General features: G+C 44.9%; 1 pseudogene; it reads right to left on the reverse strand.

Moving 5' to 3' along the window:
- Nucleotides 1–301: 301 nt before the first annotated feature.
- Nucleotides 302–26,609, reverse strand: LOC124646968 (annotated as a pseudogene).
- Between the last annotated feature and the right edge of the window lie 195 nt (nt 26,610–26,804).

Consider the following 26,804-nt stretch of genomic DNA (forward strand, 5'->3'; position numbering starts at 1 on the left):
AAATATTTTCCTGCTAGCCCGTGAAAGACTCCATCTCCTCTAACAGTGTTGGGGAAAGGGTTGGAAAGTCTCCCGTGGCGGAACTTCTCGAAGATGCCCTTGGTGCACACGCCCTATGGCATTTTCGGAAGTTCCGCCTCGGAAAAATTTCCCTGCAAGCCCGTGAAAGCTACTTAACTAGTAAAACAAGCCAACCATCTCCATTGTTAATATCTTACTTACAGTAACATCATTACACAAAAGTGATTTCCATATTGAGATACACAAGTTATGATCCCTATCTAGTCTTCTGAGTTTTCTTCGTGTGTTTCCCTTTCTTCTGATTGCGACGCAACCATGGACAATCTTCATTATTTAACATGATGCTTGTGTCAGTTTTTACCTTGAAGGGTGGAATATCATCAAACTTATTATAATCTTCTGGCATGTCTGTCTTGTCCTCTACTCCCACGATGTTTCTTTTTCCTGAAAGAACTATGTGGCGCTTTGGCTCATCGTATGATGTGTCCTCTTGCCTTTCTTTTCTTTTTTTCGGTTTGGTAGACATGTCCTTCACATAAAAAACCTGAGCCACTTCACTGGCTAGGACGAATGGTTCGGTGTCGTACCCTAGATTCTTGAGATCCACTGTAGTCATTCCGTACTGCGGGTCTACCTGTACCCCGTCTTTCAGGTTGAACCATTTGCTACGGAACAAAGGGACCTTGAAATTAGGTCCATAGTCAAGTTCCCATATCTCCTCTATGTGCCCATAATATGTGACCTTCTTCCCATTGCCCTCTGCTGCATCAAAGCGGACACCACTGTTTTGGTTGGTGCTCTTTTTATCTTGGGCGAACGTGTAAAATGTATTCCCATTTATCTCGTACCCTTGAAAAGTCGATATAGTCGAAGATGGTTGTTTGGCCAACAAGTATAGTTGTTCTTCATCAGTGACATTCATGAGACGTGTTTGCAACCAACCGCCGAAAGTCTTCATGTGTTCTCCATCAATCCAATCTTCACGTTGCTCCGGGTATTCAAAGCGTAAGATATCCTTGTGTTCCACTATGTACGGAGCCACCAAGCTGGAATTATGTAGAACTGTGTAGTGTGCTTGAGTGAAAGAATGTCCGTCCATACACGTTGTTGCTTTCTTTCCCAGCGTGCCTTTTCCACGCAGTCTCCCCTCATAGCGCGATTCAGGAACACCGATCGGCTTAAGGTCGAGAATAAAGTCAACACAAAACTCAATGACCTCCTCTGTTCCATAGCCCTTGGAGATGCTTCCTTCCGGCCTAGCACGGTTATGAACGTGCTTCTTTAAGACTCCCATGAATCTCTCAAAGGGGAACATGTTGTGTAGAAATACGGGACCGAGAACGCCAATCTCTTCGACCGGGTGAACTAGGAGATGTGTCATAATATTGAAGAAGGATGGTGGGAACACCAACTCGAAGCTGACTAGACATTGCACCACATCCTTCTGTAAATTTTGTAGAGTTAGTGGATTGATCACCTTCTGAGAAATTGCATTGACGAACGCACATAGCTTCACAATGGGTACTCGAACATTTTCCAGCAGAAGCCCCCTCAATGCAACCAGAAGTAATTGTGTCATAATCACGTGGCAGTCATGAGACTTTAGGTTTTGAAACTTTTTCTCTGACATGTTTATTATTCCCTTTATATTCGACGAGAAGCCAGACGGGACCTTGATGCTACTCGGGACTTCAAAAAATATCTCCTTCTCTTCTTTGGTAAGAGCGTAGGCTGGCGGGACCTTGATACTTCTCTGGATTCAGGTTCTTTCCTTCGTGGATACTTTGCTTGGTCCTGCCGTGCATCCGGTGTATCTTTTGTCTTCCCATACACGCCCAAGAAGTTTAGCGAGGTTCACGCAAAGATTTTTCGTCACGTGCATCACGTCGATTGCGAGTGAACCTCTAGGAATTTCCAGTAGGGTAGCTCCCAAAATATAGACTTCGTCTTCCACATGGGTACGTGTCCAGTCAACATCATGCGGAACAGATTGTCCGCCGAGGACCCTTTCCAAAGATCACTTTTAAATCCTTGACCATATCATATATAACATCCCCGGTAGGGCGGGTAGGCTTCGTTCGGTTATCTGCCTCACCTCTGAAATGCTTTCCTCTCTTTCTTACCTGATGTTGTTTTGGAAGAAATCGACGATGCCCCAGGTACACATTCTTGTTTCCCAAATATATATTGTCAGTCTCACCTAAACAGTGTGTGCATGCATTGTATCCCTTGTTTGACTGTCCTGAAATGTTACTAAGAGCAGGCCAATCATTGATGGTTACAAACAACAACGCTCGTAGGTTAAATTCCTTTTGTTCGTGCTCATCCCACACAGGCACACCTTCTTCACGCCAGAACTGTAAAAGTTCTTCAACCAATGGCCTCAGGTACACATCAATGTCGTTGCCGGGTTGCCTAGGGCCTTGGATGAGCACTGGCATCATAATGAACTTCCGCTTCATGCACAACCAAGGAGGAAGGTTATAGATTCATAGAGTCACTGGCCAGGTGCTATGACTGGAGCTCTGCTCCCCGAAAGGATTAAAGCCATACGTACTTAGACCAAATCTTAAGTTCCTTGCGTCATCTGAAAATGACTTGAACTCTCTGTCGATTTTTCTCCACTGCGACCTGTCAGCGGGGTGTCTCAGCATCACATCTTTCTTACGGTCCTCTTTGTGCCATCGCAACAACTTGGCATGCTCTTTATTTTGGAACAAACGTTTCAACCGTGGTATTATAGGAGCATACCATATCACCTTCGCAGGAACCCTCTTCCTGGGGGTGGACTCGCCCTCAACATCGCCAGGGTCATCTCGCCTGATCTTATACCTCAATGCACTACATACCGGGCATGCATTCAAATTCTCGTACTCCTCGCGGTAGAGGATGCAGTCATTGATGCATGCATGTATCTTCTGCACCTCTAATCCTAGAGGGCAGACAACCTTCTTTGCTTTGTACGTACTAGAGGGCAATACGTTCTCCCCTAGAAGCATCTTCTTTATTATTTTCAGCAACTTTTCAAATCCCTTGTCAGAAGTACCATTCTCTGCCTTCCATTGCAGTAATTCCAGCGTGGTACCCAGCTTTTTCTGGCCATCTTCGCAATTTGGGTACAACAGTTTGTTGTGATCCTCTAACATTTTCTCCAACTTCAACCTCTCATTTTCACTTCCGCAGTTTATCTTCGCATCAAGAATGGCCCGACCCAAATCGTCATCAGGGTCTTCAAAAAACGGCTCATCAAAAATGGGCTCATCTTTAGCTTCGTCTTCCCCCATTCAACTATCACCATCTTCAGTGAAAATATGATAGTTGTCACTATCCTCTTCTTCTTCATTGTCTTCCAATATAACCCCTCTTTCTCCGTGCTTGGTCCAACAATTATAGCTGGACATGAAACCATTCTCCAGCAGGTGGAGGTGAAGGGTCTTTGAGGTAGAGTAATCTTTCATATTCTTACAGGAACTACATGGACAATAGATGAAACCATTCGACCGCCTGTTTGCCTCAGCCACGTTGAGAAAATAATGCATGCCATTAATGAAGTCGGGATGGCACCGATCACCGTACATCCATTGTCGATTCATCTGCATTATATAAGTATATCAAAAATCATTAATTACACAACATCATGGATATATGAGTGACCAACTTAATTAATATTCAAGTTCATCACATAAAACTAAGTTTTTTTATAAAAAAGAAGAGGCTCACCGAGGTGGTACGGTGGCGGCTAGGGGACGACGCTGGCGATCGACGGCGGTGAGGACGGGGATGATACTAAAACCTACAAAACATACTTTAATTTGAGCTCAAATTGCATAAAAAAAAAATCCCTAACTTAGGCATTTCATCGAACACCTTGCTAGCACTAGAAAAATAATACGAGTTAAACTAGCAAAGAAATGAGCTAAATTAGGAACGCCGGAAGAAAGGATGATATTGCTAACCCTTGGATAGATGGATGTCGTTAATCTTGTTAAAATGGTGGAGAAAAAATGAAGATTTGTTGGAGTGTGAGAGGTGCAAAATATTTAGAAATGTGAGAGAGAGAAGAGAAAATGAGAAAGGATCGGGGGGGGGGGGGAGCTGTGATCATATAGAGGCACCCTTTAGTACCGGTTCTTTAGATGAACTGGTACCAAAGGTCCAGCCCTGGCCCCACCCGCGCCTGAAATTCGGGCTGAAGACACGAACCGGTACGAAAGCCCCTCACGAATCGGTACAGATGCTCCTCGCCCGCCTGGGCGCCCGAACCGGTATAAATGACCCCTTTAGTACCGGTTCGTAAGGGAACCGGTACTAAAGGCTTAGACGGTTGCCCCTTTTTCTACTAGTGAGAGCTCTACTTGATTTCCTTTGTACATGCCCCAATGCGGCCAAAACGTTGTTCATGGTAGCACTCCCGCACAGCACTGAAGCTATGCCGTTGTTGCTAATTATTCTGCACCCTGTAAAGCACACGTAAGATATTGTGCAATTTTCAATTACTGAGTGACCATTATCCTGCATCGGTAATGTCAGCTCTAGGACGGTTATAACATCCCAAGTGAGCTACCATCTTACCTTGCCATGTTTGTGCATCATCTTTGCATCATACATGTCATATCATGTCACCTTTTGGTTTTGTTAAAATTGCAATTTGGTTTTATTGCCACCTTTATTGTATGTGCTTGCTTTCTCTCTCTCTTGTTCCTCTCTCTCTTGCTACATCACTTGTGATGTTACAAGTAAAAGCCAAAGCCAAACCCTAATCCACCACTTGACCTAATTTTCAAACTTGGTCAAGCCAAAAATTTCAAACCCTAACCCCTCACTCATAATTCTATATTTTATAATTAAGCATGCAAATTAATTTTGGAATAAAATGTTGTTTTGTTTGTTACAAATAAAGTAACTATTTTTGAATCCTCCCTCTTTTGGTTCAATTAAAAACAGAATTGATATTTGAATTCAATTGGTTTTTAAAATAGAAAAGAGAGAAATAAAGGAAAAACAGAAAAAACCAATAAAACCTAACCCTACCGGCGCGGCCTACTTCTTTTTCCTGCTCGCTCGGCCCACCTCTCTCTCCTTCCCTCTCTCTCTTTCGGCCCAGCCCACCACACCGTACCACTTCGACGTTGTCGTCTCCCTCGCAGCGCGCACATGGCGTGGGGGAGCGACGCGCTCGCCGTGGTCCCTCGCCTCACGCGCTCCTCACCTGCTCCCCCTCCTCTCTTTTATTCCGTGCCCAAACCCTGGTGCCTAGCGCTCCTCTTCCTCTCCCTCGCGCCTCCGCCTCCTTTCCTCTCTCTCTTTTTCTCTTCGGCACCGAGCGCGCCGCCGCTGCTTCGCTGTATCGCCATCGACTCCGGCCACCTCAAGCTGAACCGAGACCACCTCCAGCTCTGCCTCGACGCCGCGGTTCTCCTGGCGCAAGCAATTGATCTGGGAAGCCCCGCGCACGACGAAACCGTCCACGACACATCCGCCACGGCCGCTGGCGGATTTCTTCAATTCCGGCCACCATGGACCCCCTCTTGTTGATTTGAGCGCACCGGTGAGTTCCTGGCATCCTCCTCATCCTCCTAGACATCTCCTCCTTCTGCCTCGCTTCCTGCTTCGTCTTTTCACCGTGGTGACCGTCCGCCGCTCCGCAGTTCCTCGCCGCCGGCGACACTCCGGCGAGCTCCAGGACCGCGCACTGCCACCTCCTTGTCTGCCCCGACAATACGAACCAAACGCGCAGCTTTTCGCTTCCTAGAACACACGGTTTCACCATCGAGTTTCCATGCCTCACCGTCGGTGACCGCCGCTGCTGCGTGCGCAAGTTTCGCCATGGTGGCAAGCCACGTCGACGCCCGACCCCACCCGTCAGCGACAAGAGCTGGGTAACCCTCGGTGAGAAAAACCTAAACTAATGCAGATATGAAAACTTGCATCTAGCCCCTGCCGCTTTTGAAAAACAACCCGCAGCCCCTGCCTTTGTAGTTTTCACCGATAACCCCATGTCTCTGTTGCTTTTTAACCCGTAGTCCTGCCCCCTGTTTTAAAATTTATAATCAGGCCCTTTTCCCTTTTCTTTTTATTTTAATTTTTGTTTATTTCAGCACAATTTGAAACCTTTTGAATTTCAACTTTCAAAAGTCCAGTTCAAATAAATTTTATTTCCGTGAGTATCAGAAAAATTCAAACTTTCCAACTATGAACTTTGTTTTAACTTTCACACAACTAAAATTTGACAAGTTTTAAAATTGAGTTTTAAATTATTAAAACTTGGAAAATTCATAATTAAACAACCTTAACTCAAATTTGACAAATTTTATATCAATTTGTATTAGAAAAATGTGAGGAATCGAAATCTTAACTTGTCATGCATCATAGACCATTGCTTCTGTTCTGCCAAATGGCAATTCAACTAAAACTAAATGTTATGTGAGGGCATTTCAATTTTTGCTTGTTTTTTTCAATTGCCCCACTTAATTTTGGCAAGCATGAACCCTCTTGCACTTCATCATGCATCATATGGCGCATTGCACAACCTTGTATTGATTTGCGCACTTTCTTCTTGTATGTGTGTTGGTTCTTCTCCAGTAGACACCGACACCGAGCAGTTCGAGCAGGAGTTCCTCTACATCACCTCTGAAGATCGCGTTCGTGTTTTCTCTTCTGATCTGAGAGGCGAGCCCTCTCTCCTTCTCATATTTTACAGTTTTACTCCCGTTGCTCTCTTGCTATCCATATGTTGCGTTCTGTTCGAGGCCCTGTCCTATTCCCCTTGTTACCCATATGCGCCGTGTTTCCCTTCCGATACCTATCAAGCTTCGTTTGTTGTTTGGCAAGCCTTGCGAGTCGTAGCGCGAGTATAGTGTTCTGTTGTTATCTCGATCTGTTATCGGGATATGTTGGGTTTGTTGGGAAGTCTCACTTGCTATATCTGTTGTTGGAGATAATCATGGCTTACCTTAATGTTAATATTAAAATGGATAAGCAGAGGCATCGGTGGGTCAGCTATATTTTGGTTTTACCACGGCTCAATTGTGTCCAATAATATATTAGGACGAGTTCTTGTTATCTGATCGAAGGCTGAGCACACTAACCACACGTGGGAGGTTTTAATGGCCCCCCTTGACCTATTACTAGAACTGCTTCCACTGTTTAAGTGCCACAACTAGTTCGTAATGTTTTGTTTTCTCCTAGGCGTGCAAGCTCTTGTTTCTTTGTGGTCAGATGATTTTACTTTTGGGGAAGCGATGTGTGCCTTGTAGCCCCATTGCCTCTTGTACGCTCATAGGTTGCAGCACGCATTGTTACGAGGTCATCCTCTAGTGGGCTCTGAACCTTCTTAGCCGTCCTCGCAATAGCTAGGTCCGCCTCAGAGATTCGGCTGGACTCTGATACGGGTTTAACTTAGTTAGGTGGCTTCTTGGACTTGGTCTGTGGTGAAGGGAGAGGTTGTGTTGTGAGGTTTCGGTGGCAAGTTTCCTCTAAACCCTTTCTTGTGGAGTCGAACATGCATGTATGGGTACAGTAGTGCATCCCTGCAGGGTGACAATCTTTTGGAAAAGCCGTGTCCGCGGTTATGGATGACTTGGAGCTATTTAACTTAACCATAGAACAACATACACCTTATACTTGTTGCTAATAACTTGCTAATAAATTTGCCTAGTAAATAGCATTACTACAACTGATCTCTAATAAAACTTGTCAACCGCATGAGTGCCTGTACATTGCTTCTTCGCCTTGTGTGAAGGGGATACGTGTATTTAGCTAGGTTATGCTTGAGTAGTATCTAGTTGGTTCCTTATGCGCTCCCTTATCTTCTCTGCGTAGACGGAAGTTGTAGCGTGTCTCTATATGTTAGTTCAAACTTTACTGCCACTAAACTCCACCATATAGCCCGGCGAGCATAGCCAAGTTCTAGTCTCGCTGAGTACATGTGCCTTCGGTACTCACGCTCTGCTTTCTCCCTCTTTTGTCTTCCTTCCCCTTTTTGTCGGCAACCGTTGGCCCGATGTTGCAAGTTCGACAGGTTGCTAGTAGTCTCCAGGAGTTTTCCTTCATTGAGTTCACGGACGCCGACTTCGTCGAGTAGCGAGTGCGTTCCTAGGCAGCAGCCTGTGGCTTGTTGGTTATGGATCCGTCTGCTTTATCTTCTGGACTCTTAGTCCTATTTGGAGCTTGTCTGTACGTAGACGTTTGCTTCCGCTGATGTAATGATGTACTGTTGGACATGTGTCCATTGAGTGTCATTTGTACCTTGCTCTATTGAGCTTTTGCTATATCTTTTTCCATCTTTTGTGTCATAGTTGTGTATGATGTGATACATAACTCTGTATTACCACCCTTGTATCATGTGCACAGTGCGTGTACGTTGTGAAGTGCACAGGAAGGTGAAGCACTCAGGTCTAGGGCCAATCGTGAGCCCCATGATGTTTAGTTGCGCATGAGCGTGTCGAGATTCGTCTTGGCCTGCCGGTACTCCGGACTACATGGTGACTTCACGGTCCCTTGTAGTAACCTCATACGCAAGGATTCATCATGGCATGCGCGTTTTCTTGAGCGCTTACTCCTGGGGCTTACAACGGTCCAGTACAATTAACTCGGAATGCTACGAGATGGAAACCATGCTACAGTATGCAATGCTCCTACGGCACCTAACCAATCCAAATAGGAATTATAACTGCACAAGGTGAGCTGCGGACGACATGAGTGACCACGGCTGCAAAAAAATCCTGGAAAACTGAAGAACACAGGAAGTCAAGGAAAAACGAGAGAGGAGTCCGACAGGGGGAAATATTGCACCTGAAGCCTGGAACCTTTCTCATGCCCTTTCACTGCCGCGCTCCCTGCGCTCCAACTCACCGCCGCGGCTCTTCTAGAAACCACCACATCAGGTAACTGGGCTGTCAGAGCGATTAGTCGGTCAAACGATTAACACAGCCGATTAGAGGTATTCGACACGGTTAGGTCCCGCGTAGCGATTAATCAGCCTATTAATAGCTGATTCGTCTGATTTTTTGAACAGTGGAAAAAACTAAACAAATCAACAATGGAAACAATGAGATCTGGCCCCACTGGCCACTATCGCTGGCAGTGGCGAGCAACCCTCTAGCCATTAGATCCAGAACCGGCTTGGGGTAGCAGCCATAACCTCCCACTGCCCGCATTCGATGTGCGGAGCAAGCTTCCTGCCACCAGCTCCTAGTTAGGCCCCCGTGCATATCTAATAATTAATGTTGATATCGTCGTTGGCAAAAATCTGCCATATAAGATTTACCATGACGTGGTACAGAGTAAGTAAGAGAGAGAGAAAGCCTATATACACATGAACCAACAGCCCATGCATGCAAAAGCTCTCTAAGGTGGAAAGCGAGAGCACGCTTGTATATTTTATTATTTTCTATAGGACAAGTTAATGTATACTACTCTATTAGATTATTTGTACAATACATATGGACACTTTTACCCAGGTGCTAATTAACACACGAAACGCTAGACGACGATGACCACCTCTTGATTGATGCAAGTGGCTGTTTTGCTGAGCTTGTGATTATGGAGTCTAGACCCAATGTAGAAGCACAAACAGAAGCCCAAACAAACATGTCGAGAGGGATCTGTTTGAAACTTCTATGATGATATGTTATTTTTTGCAGAGAGGGATATGTCATTTTTTTGCAGAGACCTGGTGTACTCGGTATCATCATGATATTAATATATTACACTTTATCAAAATCAAAAAAACGATGATATGTTATTTCCTATTGCCACATCCCTTTAGCTACCCATCACTGTTGCTTAATCTACAGTATTTTTCCTACTTTTCCTCTCTAAATAAATGTAATTTATTTTACAAGGTACATGTGTCTATCATGAAAGCAAACTGTTTTATTGCCGTTCAAAGCACGGGAGATTTCACTCGGCAAAGAAGAAAAAAAAGAGGTAGAGAAACAGTATGCTAATAAAATTCCATTGTGCTACAATAGTTTGATATATATGTTACAACTGAAAGTAAATAAAATAAATGTTATGGTAATAAAATGTGCTAATTTCAGGAATTCCCTCGCAGGATGATTTTGATAAGTTGAATTAAAAAAATGTAAAAGAGGAAGGATTTTATGGGGATCAGTACGTACGTGTTTAACCAAACGGGTGTATTTTTATTGCAAACCATGAGCTTTACAGCATTATTTATATTAATAATATTACACACTTACATGCATATATATAATCCCTTGAGAGTATTTGATCCCATCGTGCTTATTCATTACACACATATGACACATATGTGTAGCCAGCTAGCTAGCTCGCTGGCATTTAACGTAGCATGCAGATCGAGCAGAGGTCTGCATTCTGGATGGGTAGAGTACATAACTAGCTGCTAGCTCGATATATATGTTTACAAGTGATTGATTCATGGCTCTTCCCGGAGCGGCCGAAGAAGCCGACCACGGCGCCGTTGTGCTCGCTGTCTGGCAGCGGAATGCTAAAGGCATTGCCCCTATCGCTCCCGAACGGGCCGTAGTCACGCTCCTGGTTGTCGCCGGCAGTAGTGCCACTGATCTTGTTCACATACTCGCCTTGCAGGTTCAGGTCGTGCATGCATGACGAGTTGTACTCAAATTAAAGTTGTCACAAGTGAGACAACTAAGTAGCTAGACCGTGCAAATCAATAGGTACAAAGGAAGTTAAGAATGAAATAACGTGGTACGTACGGTATGCTTCTCTCCCTTGATCATGCCCCAGGGGCCGACATGGATGGACTGGCCAGTCAGGTCGACGTAGGTGAAGGAGAAGCCATCGATGCGCCCATCGATGGAATCGGTGATGTAGACGATGACGCTCTTAAGCTGCACCGGCGTGGTGATGTCCACGGTACGCCACCGGAGTCGCCCCACGGACCGACATTGACCGGCGAGCCTTTCATCACCGGCACGTATATACCGAGCGCCGTGAGGCGATCGTTGTCGGAGCCGCCAAAGAAGGCGACCACCTTGCCATTCCTGAGCGGAATGCTGAAGGTCGTGTGCTCCAACGGAGAGCCGACCTCGTACGTGTGCTGGTTGGTGACCAGTTTGAGCGATAATAGGGCGGAGTCATCGGCGGTGCCGCTCAGCTCGTAAAGGTACTCGCCGGGACCCATCTGTATGTTCGTGATGGTGCGTTCCGGGTCGGCATTGCCCCAGGGGCCGACGTGGATGGGCCCCCCGTTCTGGTCGATGTACACATAGGAGAAGCCATAAATGCCCCCCCCAAGGCCTTGATGCTCCAGATGGTGATGCTCACCAGGGACTGGGGCATGCTGCCGATGGGGATGTCGCGAGGCTCTCCCCCCGGTGCACCCCATGGACCAACACTCACCGCGACCTGCATACAACATCCATGCATGCATGCATCACAAAATAAACAAGTCAGTTAATTACCACCATATTCTGACTCTACTTCAACATGCATGTATGCATTTCTGTGTATATACATAGCCTTACCGCCAATTTCTCGAGCTACTACGACAAAAAACTGAGTCTCAAGAGTGTGTGCGTGTGTTTGCCACTAGTAGAAAACAGGGCTACATGCGTGCAATCAACAGGTAGAAAGGAAATTAAGAATGAATTAATGTGGTACGTACGGTATACTTCTCTCCCTTGATCATGCCCCAGGGGCCGACATGGATGGACTGGCTAGTCAGGTCGACGTAGGTGAAGGAGAAGCCATAGATGCGCCCATCGCTGGAATCGGTGCTATAGACGGTGACGCTCTTAAGCTGCACCGGCGTGGTGATGTCCACGGGTACGCCACCGGAGTCGCCCCACGGACCGACATTGACCGGTGAGCCTTTCATCACCGGCACATAGATACCGAGCGCCGTGAGGTGATCGTTGTGGGAGCGGCCAAAGAAGGCGACCACCTTGCCATTCCTGAGCGGCATGCTGAAGGTTGTGTGCTCCAACGGAGCGCCGACCTCGTACGTGTGCTGGTTGGTGACCAGTTTGAGCGATAATGGGGCGGAGTCATCGGCGGTGCCGCTCAGCTCGTAAAGGTACTCGGCGGGACCCATCTGGATGGTGTCTTCCGGGTCGGCATTGCCCCAGGGGCCGACGTGGATAGGCCCCCCGTTCTGGTCGATGTACACATAGGAGAAGCCACAGATGCCCCTCCCCCAAGGCCTTGATGCTCCAGATGGTGATGCTTACAAGGGACTGGGGCATGCTGCCGATGGGGATGTCGCGAGGCTCTCCCTCCGGTGCACCCCATGGACCAACACTCACCGCGACCTACATACAACATCCATGCATGCATGCATCACAAAATAAACAAGTCAGTTAATTACTGCCATATTCTGGCTCTACTCCAAAACATGCATGTATGCATTTCTGTGTATATACATAGCCTTGCCGCCATATACATAGTCTGAAGAGTGTGTGTGTTTGTTTGCTAGTTGCGATGACCAAATGACCATGGAAGGCCACCTATTTATAGGGAGTCTGCTGCGCGCGTACCTGCCATCCATTCGTCTCGATCGATCGAGCAACACTAAGAGAAGTTCGGACTCATAGTACCATTTGCCGCTTAGCAAACAATAAGTAAATATACATCGACGTATTGATACGTTCATCAAACGAAAAGTGAACAGACAAATAGATAAATACGTGTAGATCAGGTATGCATATACAAATTTGATATGTATCATTTTATATGCGCATCCAAATTTGGAGGTTCATCCAGCACTAACATGAATTAGTACTCTAGGGATTTTCATAACACTATATAAACCAGCATTAATCATGAAAAATCATCCGGCATCATGTTTCTCTAACTATAACCTAATGTTTTGATTTATCTATCTGATGTCGCACACACAAGGAAAAAAAGCATTTTTGATGGAGCATATATAAACATATTGTTGGCCTAATGGGGATATTTTTATTTATATTGACTAACAAGAGTCTCTCCGGAAAATCATGTCTCCACTATATTGAATATATAATATGTGTGCATGCATATTTTTACATATAAAATTTTGAGATTATTGCGAAGCTCAACATAGGAAACATATTAACAAATTCATTATCATTAACAAATCCAGGCACATTAACAAATTACATAGCCATATTTTATTGCCATGCTAAAAAAACAGGAAATATGCATCAATATCTATTAGAAATATAGCAATTGAAAATATAGCCGTAAGAAATATATTGTTAGTTACAAAATATGAATAAAATATAGGTGACTAGGATATAGGGAGTGGGTTGGAGCTTGTCGAGAAATAGGGAGAGGCTATTTTAGAGTGGCTCCCTATATGGAAATATAGATAGCCAGGCTGGACACGCTCTACGGCAAATTGCCCGAGCAAACTAGCCTGGTCGGAATGATTCTAAATATTAATTATTTTTGGAAGCAATTAACAAATTTTAATCTTAATTTACATTTTCTCGGGCACAAAATAACACTTCATGTCGAGGCTACCTGGACAAGCAAAAATCAATAATTGAAAATTTAGGTCAAGCTCTCAGAAGGCAATTTCTGTCAGGCGCATTACTCTGATCACCAAATAAATTAGTTTGTTTGTTTGCCTTGTTTTGGTCAGAATACATATGAGTTCTTGGCCAACAAATATTCCCTGCACAATCGAATTTCTTACAAACAACTTTGATGTGAGTACATCCACGCTTGCTTTCATATGTTAATTGCTTCGACAATGACGTTGAAAGGTGCAAGTTTATGTATTCATTAACTAGTCAGATGCTAGTTGGCATGTCGAGGCTACCTGGACAAGAAAAAAATCAATAATTGAAAATTTAGGTGTAGCTCTCAGAAGACAACTTCTGTTAGGTGCATTACTCAGATCACCAACTAAATTGGTTTGCCTGTTTGCGTTCTTTCGGTGTGAATACGTATGACTTCTTGGACAACAAATCTTCCCTCCACAATCGAATTTCTTACAAACAACTGTGATGTGATTAAGTTCGCGCTTTCTTTCATCTGTTAATTGCTTGGATCTCGCTGACATTGAATGGTACAAGTTTATGTATTCATTCATTAGTTAGGGTACGGTTGGTAGACATGTTTGTGGTTCAATAAAGCACACCATGAGTAGCATCAATGTCATCTCTTGTCCTTCCTCAATGGTTTCCACGACGAGCGCGCCCACCTTGCTAACATCAACCAAGCGTACATCATCCTGGTGACGTAGGAAGATGATGGCTTCTGCCCAACGCTTTGCAAGGAGAAGAAAAAATTCGACTGAGGATCCGAATCAAAATATCCACAGAAATTTGTAAAACCTAAGAACAAAGCCATGGGAATGCATCTGACTCATTTTTAGACCTCCAATTAATTGGAATAGTACAAGAACCATGATCAATCCAGCAGTAGCTAGCTTGATAGGTGACACGGGAATGCATCCAACACATTTTTCGACCACCAATTAATTGGAGTTGTACAAGCACCACGATCAATCCAGCAGTAGCTTGATAGGTGGCGATGGGAACGCATCTGACTCATTTTGAGATCACCAATTATTTGTCTTTGTATGGCCTGCAGAATGAATGCTGCCATCCGCTGAGCCACTCTCTAGACATGGTTTCTAGCTCTTCAGATATAGTTACTTGGTCTCTTAATACAAGATTTCCATTATCAAGAAGCACGGCAATGGCAGAGTTAGAAGTGGTTACCGTGTACTCTGAGATAAAAAGGAGAGAGGCAAGCATGCCATACTCTGATACGCAAATTGATGATGAATAACAATCGAAATTCGATTCCGAATAAGGTTGCCAAACCAGCATATAATTAGGATTTCGGTACGGTGTGAGCACTTGAAACCCAACTTGAAGACGGCATTGTTTGAGTGTAGAGAATTACGGTCGGGTGTGATACCAGTCGCTATAGAGAAGTCAGACAAGAGAGTGGTTGGTTTTTTAGATTTGATTTGGCGAAAAAATACATTTTCATTAATTCGAAACAGAGGATGCAACGGTTGAAGAACCTGAACCGCTCTCCCGGATAATCATCAATCTCTCTTCTAGAGGTGGAAGAAGTTTCGATCAACGTACAAGGTTTGCCTTCTATTGAGATGGTGGGGTCTGAATTGCGTTTTGGAATTGTGAGTAAGTGACGTTTTGGGTGAACTCACATGTCTCCTAATTAATTCACCACGATAGGAAAATAGAGAGAGCACAAGACTTTTAAAGATCTTTTCTAATAATTCACATGCATTCTATTTGCTAGAACAGTCCAATCACCCACCTATATGTAAGATTTCCTTCTCCTTCTTTAATGGGCTAATAACTCCTTGATATTATTTCCTATAGTTTTCCGGTTCTGTGTCATATTCATGGGTTTCAACAATCATACGAACCAAAAGAAACAAATTAGAAAATACGGAGGCTGCAGGGAGATCGGAAGCAATTTGTTAATTAATTAAAAGTGTTTTTGCGATGGAAATAATTTACTAAAAGTTACTACGTAGGAGTGCCAACTTAACACCTCGGTTAATTTGTATCCTTATAACATGTCACTTTCCCTTGTTTAATTTATTGGTCCTTGGCAAACAACTGACTGGGACATTCAGATTTGTTTCCAAATTGATGATATCAACGCCAGCTCTGTCGTTTCCTTTGACCTCATACATGTATGTGGTCTGTTGGTAAACATGCGCCTTTGTGGGACTCGGTTGTGTACTTTATCATTCTTTGTACCGTTGTAACGTGAGAATTGTACATGTATTTTTTTTATAAAGGGCGCTTTATTAAATTTAAAAGTTCGCATCAAGGCAAATCCAATAGAGTTCACACCCGGCCTCTACATAGCTAGGACGCATGCATATAGCCGCATAACAAAAAAAACCAAAAAGACTACCATAATACTTGTAAATGGAAGCCTCGTAGAATGCCTATGGTGATGGCAGTGGAGGGCCGATCCGTACACTAAGCCGCCACCCATATTGAGAAAAAATATCCCTCGCCACCATTTCCAATCGTGTGACATCTGTAAACAGGTCTCTGTTCTCGAACCGGTGTAGAGATGATCACAAACGGAGCAATTTGGTACACCGATAAATGACCTGCAAACGCGAAGAATTGTAATCATTAAAAACCATATCATTCCTACATAGCCAGAACGACCATAATACGGCAACTTGTATCCCACCTAATTAGAATCATATACTTGTGATCTACTCCACGCAACCACTTGCCAAAGTTGTTTGCAACACTATGTGGTGGATACAAGTTAGAAGTGTTTGACACGAAAAATAATATAAATGAACAATTATTATCTCTCTACACGCCAGGGAAAATAAATATGCGGGCGTGCCAGTGTACCTAATTACACAATTAAAATATGGGGAAATGTGCATTTTATTAATCTCTCAGTGGAGAAACAAAAAGTACATGATCCCTTTATATATACTCTCCATGGCCTGTTAGCGCAGCCGATATAACTTGGGCGATTGTGTGTTCTCGTTCACGGGGCCAAGGTCGCGAACCACCTCCGATTAAGCTGCCGCAATGGTCGTCGTCTTCAAGTCTCTTCTTCTCCATGCGCTTGGTGTAGATGATGGTGATTTGATGGTGAAGTGAAAGGAGTGGTACATTCGTCGCCCGGCGATGCTTAGCCGTATTCCTCCGGTTTGTCTAGATCTTGGCTTGTGTGGATGTCCACCTGAGCCGGCGATGAACACAGGCGCACTGTTGTCAGCCACCCTCGGCGTCGGCGTCGGTTCGTGATGGGCATGGTGACGACGATGACGTCCACCTAGCTGCCCTTGGCATCGGCGTTGATGGAAGACAACGCGGATCCTTTGACATGCATAAGAAGGAGGTCTCGGTGGTGACCACAATGACGACACCAGTGGAGCTGGCGTGGTACGTGTCCGACACGTCGTCCGCTGCGTGTATCTGCCGCCATTTACATGCTCGACGCATCGCCCATTTACCTGCTCGGCGCGTCGTCTGTTGCGTCACGTCTCTTCCGTGTGTCTTCTCCTTTTTCAAGCTGCTAGCTGCTTGGTCCCTTTTATAGACGAGTGCTGCATTGGATATGGATAGCTACGGGCGGCGTCGCCAAGTTGTTGAGCCGTTCTTGCTTTTACGGTCCGGCTCGAGATGTATTTATCTTATCTTCTCGCGACGATGGTTCATCTGACTGTGGATTTCCCTAATGAATGTGGACATCAAACGATTATCGGACGGCCGGCACGACACCAAGAGTCATGTTCATGTGTTTTGCAAGTTGACCCCTTGAAAACCTGAAATAAACTCGGTGCCATTGTCGCTTCTTATCGTCAAGATCTTGGCGTTGTGTTGACATTGAACTTCATTGGCAAAGTCGATGACGGTCTTCTGAGTCTCACTCTTGAGCTGGAAGAAATAAACCCAAGTGTATCTTGAATAGTCATCGACAATAACCAAATAATACTTTTTCCCACCAAGACTATCGTGAGAGGGAGTGCAAAGAGGTCCATGTGAAGGAGCTCTAAGCACCTTAGAGATGAAATGATGGTCTTGCTCTTGTGGGTTGTCTCATGCATCTTTCCTTCAACACAAGCCATACAAATACGATCTTTGGCAAAAGAAACACCTTTTAGTCTGAGGATGTGGCCACCCAAGTGGAAACTTTGCAAAGATCTCATGTTGACGTGTGCTAAACATGATGGGATTCGCAGCATAGAAAACAAAAAAAAATCCTACGAGATGCGAACGAAACCAAGATCGAATCTAGGAAGAGCCAAGATCTAATCTAAGAAGAGGCAAGCAACAAGTAAAATCAGATCCACATACCCTTGTAGATCGCTAAGCGGAAGCATAATTAATGTTGTCGATCTAGTCGTTCTCCTCGCGATCCAATCCGATCAACGCCGCAACGAGCATGGCCTCCGAGTTATGCACATGTGCAGCACAACAACGTCTCCTCCTTCTTGGTCCAGCAAGTATAGGTGGAGAGGTAGATGGGATCTACAACCAGCAGCACGACGGCGGTGGTGGCTGTGGTGGAGAACTTCGGCAGGTCCTCGCCAAGCTGCTGTTGCGGAGGAGGAGATGAGAGAGGAGAGGGACAGCGACGGCTAGGGTTTGGTGTGCAACACCCCTGCCCCCTCCCCCTCTTTATATAGGCCAGGGGGTCGACCAACTTGGCCCCCTTTCCAAGCCTAGGGCCGGCGGCCCCCCTAGGGGGAAAACTTACCCCTTAAGTTTCCCCTTCGGTAGTCCCTGTCACACCCCAACTTTTGCAACCTTGTTTAGTTGTCCAGAATGCAACAATCAGGGGGAACAAAAACTTTTTCTAAAGACTTATTAGGATGATTTTCCTTGATCTATCTGTTGAGGTGAATTGCCTTGATGTGTTGTCTTGATCTGCTGGTTGAGTTTTATCTTGAGCTACCTCAAAGAACAACACCCCTAGTGGTAAAAGCCAGCAACTCACCTAATAAAACACATGTGTGGTTTAGAAAAAAATTGTTTTCCTTTTTACTACATCAAACCTTCTCTACTCATGGCAACATGAGTGTGCCTTCTTAGAATTCATCCTTGTGGTATAATCTAGCTCAACCCATCCTTGTTTCAAAACTTGGGATCATCTACCCCTTACTACATCCTTCTCATATACCCTAGTCAAAAACCCTCAAACCTCACAATTTTGGCTAAGTCCTAAATCTATTTTCAGGTTCCATTTAGGAGCCTCTGGATTAAGCTACCCTTGCCATCTAAGGCAATGCACTTGGTCCTGGACCTACCTTATCTTGAGCACTTCCCAACCACGTCCTTGCCTTGAACCAGATCACTCATAGGCCCTCTTATCCTTGATGGGTTTGAAGCCAAGTCAATAAGATGTCTTGGCAGGCTTAAAATGTTCAAACTTGGGCAGTTGATCTCTAAGCACCCCCAACTGTTATTGGCGAACTCAACGCATGGATCTCATCTATGCAACACCCTCTACAACTTCCACGTCTTGCATGTCCCAATCTACCCCTACAATTCTTATTTTCACTTGATCTTGTACCCTATCCACTGTTTCAGCACTAGATCACTTCTTCCTCTTTTACCTCTTGTTTTTCTTTAATCTCCACAAAAACCAAGTGTGTAGATGGTTGTTACATAATGTAGTGATCATATACCCTTGAGATCACTCCTACCAAAAAAATTAGTTTCCTTTCTCTTTCTCCAAAAATTCTCAAAAACCCCATACCCCTCTATGTGACTGTCAAAATATCTCTAGTTTCCAAACTACCTTCAAAACCTTCCTCAATTGAATTTTGGAAAGTGTTTATGATTTGCCTATCATATCTTTTCCCTTAAAAAAATTTAGTTGCTAGAAAGACCACTTTTGTTTTCACCAAAATGCATGTTATTGGTACACATGCCCTTCTTGCACTTTTTGCTATCAAACAAATTTCAAGAAAAACTACCATGCTTAGTTGTACATGTGCCTTTACTTCTTACCTTTAAATTCAAAGTACTACCTTGCTACTCTTTAAATCTTCAAAAAATTATTCAAGTGAATTTCATTCAAAACTTGCCATAGACATGTGTAGTGATTCAAACAACTCCCATTTGACCTTTTGGGAGAATATGTAATGCATTCTTTTTGCATGGCACTAGTGAAGTGTCGGCCATGCCATGCAAGTGCATATGATCATATCTCTCTCCATCTCATCTACTTTCAATAATCCCGAATCACCCTTGAATTAAATCCTTTACAAGATAGCTTTAGCATATGAGAACCTTACTCCACAACTAGGCAATCATCATGCACCCACTAGCACCCTCCCCTCTTTCTCTTTTCCCTCCAAATCTTTCTTGGTTTTCTTTTTCTCTCAAACGCATGAGAGGTGGCCGAGGCATATTTATGAATGAGAGATCTTGTGCTGATCTTCCTCTCCTTCCTAGCCGGTATCAACGTGGGTAGACATACCCAGCCCTGCTCTAACCCCGCCTGGCAGCCTCTCGGAGCCAGCCCTCCCTCTGTCCTCCCCGTTTCACCCTCTCTCACTTCATTGTCTTGGCTGAAGCGCCATGGGCATGACGACCCTTGTCTCCCTTCGCCTCGTCCCAATGCAGCTCGCCATGATGGCCCTCGGGCACGCCTAGGTTTAGTGCCCTGCACCCAATACCGAGCACAGCAGCCCTATGTCCATTATAGCCACGCCCAACTAATGACCACCTCGCTCTTGATCAGCACGGCAGCGAGCGCCCCAACTCCCGAGGCTGCGCCAGGGAGACGCCCTTTCATCCCTCTTCCCGATGCACATGCTCCCGAGGCCAGTGCTGCCCCACCGCAGCGTCTCCATGCTCGCCCGGACGCTGGTCACCACGCTGGTGGCGTGCCGTTGCGTTCCCGAATTTTGGGAGCATCAGCGGCCGTGCCCAGCTGCACACTGCAAAGGCACCATGTCTAGACCATGACGCAATGATCACTTTTCTCCCGCGTGCTCTCACCCTCCGTCATGACATATCGAACACCTGCGCCCTGACTTGATTCATGCCACGCGGTGACCCCTCCAGCAGGCTCCTCTCTCTCCCTTCACTCGCACGACACCTAAAACGCCACGCCTCACGAGAATCCACTGCCAGCCGAACCAATCCTCGCTTGAGCCAGTCACCGTGGACGTGGTGCACACTTCACCTCGGTGCACCGCGGCCTCGTCTTTTCTAGGGAACCCGAGCTCATACCCCATCCTCACCACACCCATTCACCTCTCTCCCATCCCAGACATCATCCAGAGAACGCCCTGGTGCCCCTCAGCTTGCTGCTCGCCGGAGAGGGACGCGCCGGGCGTGGTCACCGCAAAGGATGACACCCAGATGGAGCTTGCTTCCGACCCTCTCTGCCCTCCCTCTCTACGCCATTATCCTTCTCCCACCACCTAGGTTGTAACCCACCTCTCTGTTTCATCCTGGAAACCCTGCAGCTGCCGCCATCGAGGAACCTCCGAGCCGGACGTCGAGGAGAACGGGGACCATGCCGTCGCCTGGAGAAGCTGCTGCTCGAACGGAGGAAGCCCTAGACAGCGCCAGCGCCCCGCCACCACCTCGCCGTCGACCACCACCGCCGCCGGTAAGCCCCCTGGCCGCCCCCTTCTTCTTTCCCGAGCGGCGCGCGTGTGTAGACGGAGAAAGACGATGAGCCCCAGTCGTCCCGATGCGTGTGGCTGCGTGGCTTGCATGGCCACGTCAGCCCATGCATAGGCCTAGCCCGCCTGGCCCGCCTGGGCCCTCCCCCCCCCTTTCTTTTTTTTTATTTCCCTCAACTCCACCTAGAGCTCCTCCTGGGCCGGCCCAAGACTCCACACCCGCACGGCCCAGTAGTTTCCCGCCCGTTTAACCGTTTAAAAATTTGGAAATTGCTGAAAATGGTGATAGAAACCAGTGGCACTGTTTTGTTAATAACTCGAGATCTTCTTGCCCAAATTGAGTGAAACCAAGTGCATTAGTTCATAAATTTCAATACCTTTCCAATGCCTCTGACCTTGTATTTTTAGGATTTTTGTACGATTTGTAGTGCATTAAACATGATCACTGTATTCTGTTTAGTGTTTGTTATTTCTAAAATTGTAGGATTAATATTTTTGGATGAATCCAATTGTGTTGACCTTATTTTGTTACTGGCCATCTAGGAAAAATGCTGTTAGTATCTTTTCATGAAATTTTGTCTCTGTTTGCAAGTGTATGTGGGTCGCATGCAATGATGAATTTGAAATCTCTTTGAGTTATTCAAACCCTTGCCATAACTTTGTTTTAAAAATAGCCAACCTATGTTTTATTCTTGCCAAACAAAACCTCCCGAGTTTAAACCAAGTTCTATTGTTTTGCTTAAGATTTCAAAATGGTGTGGCATATTGTTTACTCCCTAGTATTGGGTAGTATTTGTGCAAGGAAAATAAAATAGGAAGAATGATTTGTGCCTTTCCAAAAATGTTTGAAAATAAAAGATGGATGCTTTTGATGCAAAACCAATTCACTTTTCTCCTTGGTGGTGTTATCTACCAGGGGGTATATAACTTGTGCCTTGGTAATACCCATAGAGGCATTTGCTTATTTTTTATGCTCTCATGCCTTTGTTAAGTAAGATAAATTGGTTTTCCTTTAAAGTTGTTTTGTAAGTGACTATAAATCCTTAGTATGATAGCCCGTAGTTGAGTGGTTAATTTATGATTGTTGCATGTTTGTTTTATTGGTGCAATGTGTTGATTGTGTTCCTTTTATATTTTCCGGTGATATATGCGAACAATTCCGGGGAAGAAGAAGAAGTGGTTCGGATGAGGATTTTATTTATATTGTTGGAATTCTTATTTGATGGAGTTGAAGAAGTCCAGGGACAAATGAGCCAACCAAGGCAAGCCATCTTTTGATCTCTTGCTATTTATCCTTCTTGTTGTGTTCATTGTTCCATTATATACTTGGTTCCTTGTATCTTGTATGTTGGTCCTCTACACTATGCATACTTACTCTCAAGTATGTTGAACCCCCTCGTTGATGTTATGCATGCTCACCCTAAGCATGTATGCCCCCTTGACCATCTTTGTGATCAACTTCTTAATGGTATGATGATTAGCATCATGACCCTTGTTGAATTATCCTATTTATGTTGTCCCTATACATGCTTATTCTAAGTATGTGTGATCCCATTGACACCTCATTCATCACCCCCTTAGTGGTATGATGGTTAGAATCATGCCATTGTTGTATCCTAGTTCCTACATAAAACTACAGGTTGGGAACCCCTTGGAAAATACCTTGTTGAAAAGAATTTTGGGAAACCTTGGGTGAGTTGGACTTACCTAAGTGTGTATTTATGAAAGGAAAGGATCTTGGCAAAGATGGTTGGAAGGAGAAATCTTGTTTTCAAAAACTTTGGCGCCTAAGTATTCACCCATGCCAATTACCTCGCGCAACCACATTACCCCAAACATGGGCACGGGGCTTAGCTCGTAGTTTGTTCTTCTTAACATGGGACACCGCACAACTATACAAGGGTAAGGTTACCCCCGAGTCTGGGTTGTCGTTGGTGGAGACAATAGTATAACGGGATGCCTTCGGGGCTACCCGTCCGGAAGATACTATGGGTCTCCTGGCTTGGCGGTGGAGCCACGCTCAAAGTGAGGTGAGCTGCCACGGTGCCGGGGAGGTACATACTCCATAGGGTAGGATCCCGTGCTAAGACGAATAGGCGAAAGGTTATGTCCGAGTTTCTGTCATGGCATAGTTGTTATGTAGGGAAGATGCCCACATGATAGACTCGCGGATTTTGTGGGGAAAGTGTGCAAACTCTGCAGAGTCAAATCTATTCGAATAGCCGCGTCCACGGTCATGGACGGTTGGAATGGCCGTTGCTTAGCCTAATGAGTTTTGTTTATGAAGTGTTTGACAAAGGAAAGAAAGGAACTTGTTTTCGGAGTACCGGAAGGGTACGGGAATGATTTGGTTGACCATATGGAGTTGGCCGGAAAGGAAATAAATCGGGTTACCCCCATCCTAGTGTTTTATGTCATTGAAACTCCTTTGAAGTATTTTCTTCAACAAAGATATAGAGATGTCTTAGCAAACTCTTGAGTGTCCCCTTCAACTGCTTCTCTTCTTCATGCTAGATCCACAAGAGAAATTAGTCTTTCCCTCTAGTCATCAGATTAGCACTTGTTATCTTGCACTCTTGCAAAATACCTTCTTGATGGTTTGCGAGTACAATTCCAATGTACTCACGGCTTTGTCCCTGGCTATTTACTTGGCCAGACTTGGGGGAATTCGACAAATGAAGAAGGATTGGACGACGTCTATGCGAGCTAGGAACGTTCTCCCAGTCAGTTGCCTGTAGGGTTATGGCAGATGACTTGGGCTCTGCGCTGTTGAAGTGATTCCGCTACTCTGGTGATTTAGTTAGGCCCTTCGAGGCTATTATGTAAAGATTGGTCATGTGACCTTATTGTAATTTTCTTATTCCGTTTTGTAATGGATGATGTAACTTTGATATCAGTTCGGTTATGTGTTCACGGCGCACTGATCATGGGATCGTGAACTGTATACATAACGGGTATTTCGGACAGCTAGTCCGGGATCCCGACAGTCCCCCCTTTAGGGTTTCCCTTGGGCTTGCCACATGGGCCATAGATGGCTGGTTCGCCTGGTCCATGTAGGCCTGGGTGCACCCCCTTGGTCCATGTGGTCCCTCTGGGAAGTGTGGGCCCCACTGGTGGCCCCTCTCGAACATTCTAGAACTTCCCCGATACGATACCTGAAAAATTCTGAACTTTTTTGAAACCCTAAAATGATCTTCCCATATTTGAATCTTATTCCCCAGACCATTCTAGAGATTCTCGTGATGTTCTGGATCCCATCCGAGACTCTGAATAAACCTTTGGTATCTATCATGAATATCACATTTCAACCCTAGCGATGTCGAGCGTTAAGTGTGTGACCCTACGGGTTCAAGAATCTATGGACATGATCGAGACACCTCTCCGATCAATAATCAATAGCAGGACCTGGATGTCCATAATGATTCCCACATAATCAACAAAGATCTTTATCGGTTGAACCATGATGTCGAGGATTCAAACAATCACATATTCCATTCCCTTTGTCTCGCGATATTTTACTTGCCCGAGATTCGATCGACGGTATCACCATACCTAGTTCAATCTCGTTCCTAGCAAGTACTCTTTACTCGTACCATAATACAACATTCCCTTTTGACTAACTCGTTAGTCATGTGCTTGCAAGCGATATAGAATGTGTGTTACCGAGTGGGCCCTGAGTATATCTCTCCGTTACGTGGATGGACAAATCCCACTCTTGATACATACTACCCAACAAGTACTTTCCGAGATACCCAAGAACACCTTTATGATCACCCAATTATGAAGTGACAGTTGATGCGCTCAAAGTATTCTTCCAGCACTAGGTAGTAGCGCATAATCTCATGGTCTAAGGATTAGGACACTTGACATTGGAAAACTACTCGTAATACAAACCTTGATATGATCTTATTGCTTTGCTTAGTTAGGTCTTTTCCATCATGTCATTCTCCTAATGACATGACCCCGTTGTTAATTGACAACACATGTCTATGGTTAGGAAACCTCAACCATCATTAACCAACGGACTAGTCTATTAGAGGCTCACTAGGGATGCGGTGTTGTTTACAAACCGCACATGTATTAATATTTCCGCTTAAGACAATTATAGCATGGGGTATAAACATTTATCATGAATAATGAAATATGATAATAACTATATTATTATTGCCTCTAGGGCATATTTCTAACAAAACGGCGTTGCCAAAGCCATCCCACGTCGGCTTTTGCGAATAGGCAAATCGCGGCCACAGTGGTTTTCCCCGAAAAATACACCACATACAAGCCATTTTCCACATATCCAACAAAAGCAACTTTAGAGTCTTGCTCCACAAGAGTACCACAAGGTCAACATCAAAGAATGTCGCAAGACCCGTAAAAGCAAGTTGACAAACGGAAAGTAAATTATAACAAAGGGTTTCAAAAAGCGTGACATTCACAAGGGACACGTCCGGTGTGACTACCACCTTGCCAAGACCCATTACATTTGAGCGCGTTTTATAGCCGTAGGAAATGGTTGTATTGGAAAGATTGGGCCTCAACTCCACAACGATATTTTTGCTTCTGATCATATGATTGGTGGCGCCACAATCAAGCACCCATTTAGATCCACCGGAAGCATAGTCCTACAAGAAGTCAATTCTTGTTTTTAGGTACCCATTTTGCAATGGGTCCTTGTTTGTTAGTCAAAAGGGTCTTAGGAACCCAAATAGACCATGCAACATATCCATGATATGGTCCAACATATCTAGCACAAACTTGTCCATAGTAGTCACGGAAAAGAACATAAGAGGGCTTATTAGCGCCAGCATAGCCGCATGAGGTTGGGCCGGAATTTCCGCCCCTCCTTTGGCAGGAAATTCCACCTTGGCCGGAAATTCCGTCCCCTCCTTGGCCGAAAGTTCTGGCCTCACGGTTATGAGCAGCACTCTTCTTCTTCTTCCTCTTGTTGTTGTTGTTGTTCTTCTTGGGCTTGGCAACAGACCCAAGCCCTTCCTTGCCAGCATTTGATTTTTGACTTGCATTGGCAAGGCCCTTCTCCAACTCGGGTTTCAACCTAATATTTTCCTCAACATCTTCACAACAATGGTTAGAGGAAATAGCACTTCAACTTCAACCTCCTTAGATGGTTCTTTAGTCGATTGAATTTGAGGTTGCTCATGGGACTTGGATAGACTAGAGAATTCACTCTTCAATGCCTTGTGAGCCTTGTCGAGCTTCTCAAAGTCCACAAGTAACCGAGCATGACCAACATCAAATTCAACCTTCTCCTTTTAAGCACTTTAACCATAGAAAGGGCATGGTCACATTCTTTATTGAGTTTTGAAATGTTCAAGTTGTGTGACACTTCAAGATTTGCCACACTCTCTTCAAGAGTGATCCTCAAGTTTTGCCCTTCTTCAAGAGCTTGAGATAGAGAAGCTATCTCATCGGCGGCGTCTCGTTCATGCCCTTCCTTCTCCTCAGGAAGATCTTGTGCTTCACCTAGTTGGTTCATGAGAGACTCCACATGCCTCTTGGTTTCCCCTTGCATGTTAGTCAAGAATTCATCCAATCTAACAACCTCAACTTTTACCTTGACACTACTGGAAACTAGGGTATTAACGACAAGCCACAAAATTGTTTGGTCGTTACTAGTAAGACTGGCCGCTCCCACGTCTAGCTTTGGCCCGTGAGACTTCCGCGATGACCAGAGGGTTTGCCCGTCATTAAAATACCCTCGGTTGTG

This window comes from Lolium rigidum, chromosome 4, assembly GCF_022539505.1.
Source record: "Lolium rigidum isolate FL_2022 chromosome 4, APGP_CSIRO_Lrig_0.1, whole genome shotgun sequence".
NCBI classification, from domain to species: Eukaryota; Viridiplantae; Streptophyta; class Magnoliopsida; order Poales; family Poaceae; genus Lolium; species Lolium rigidum.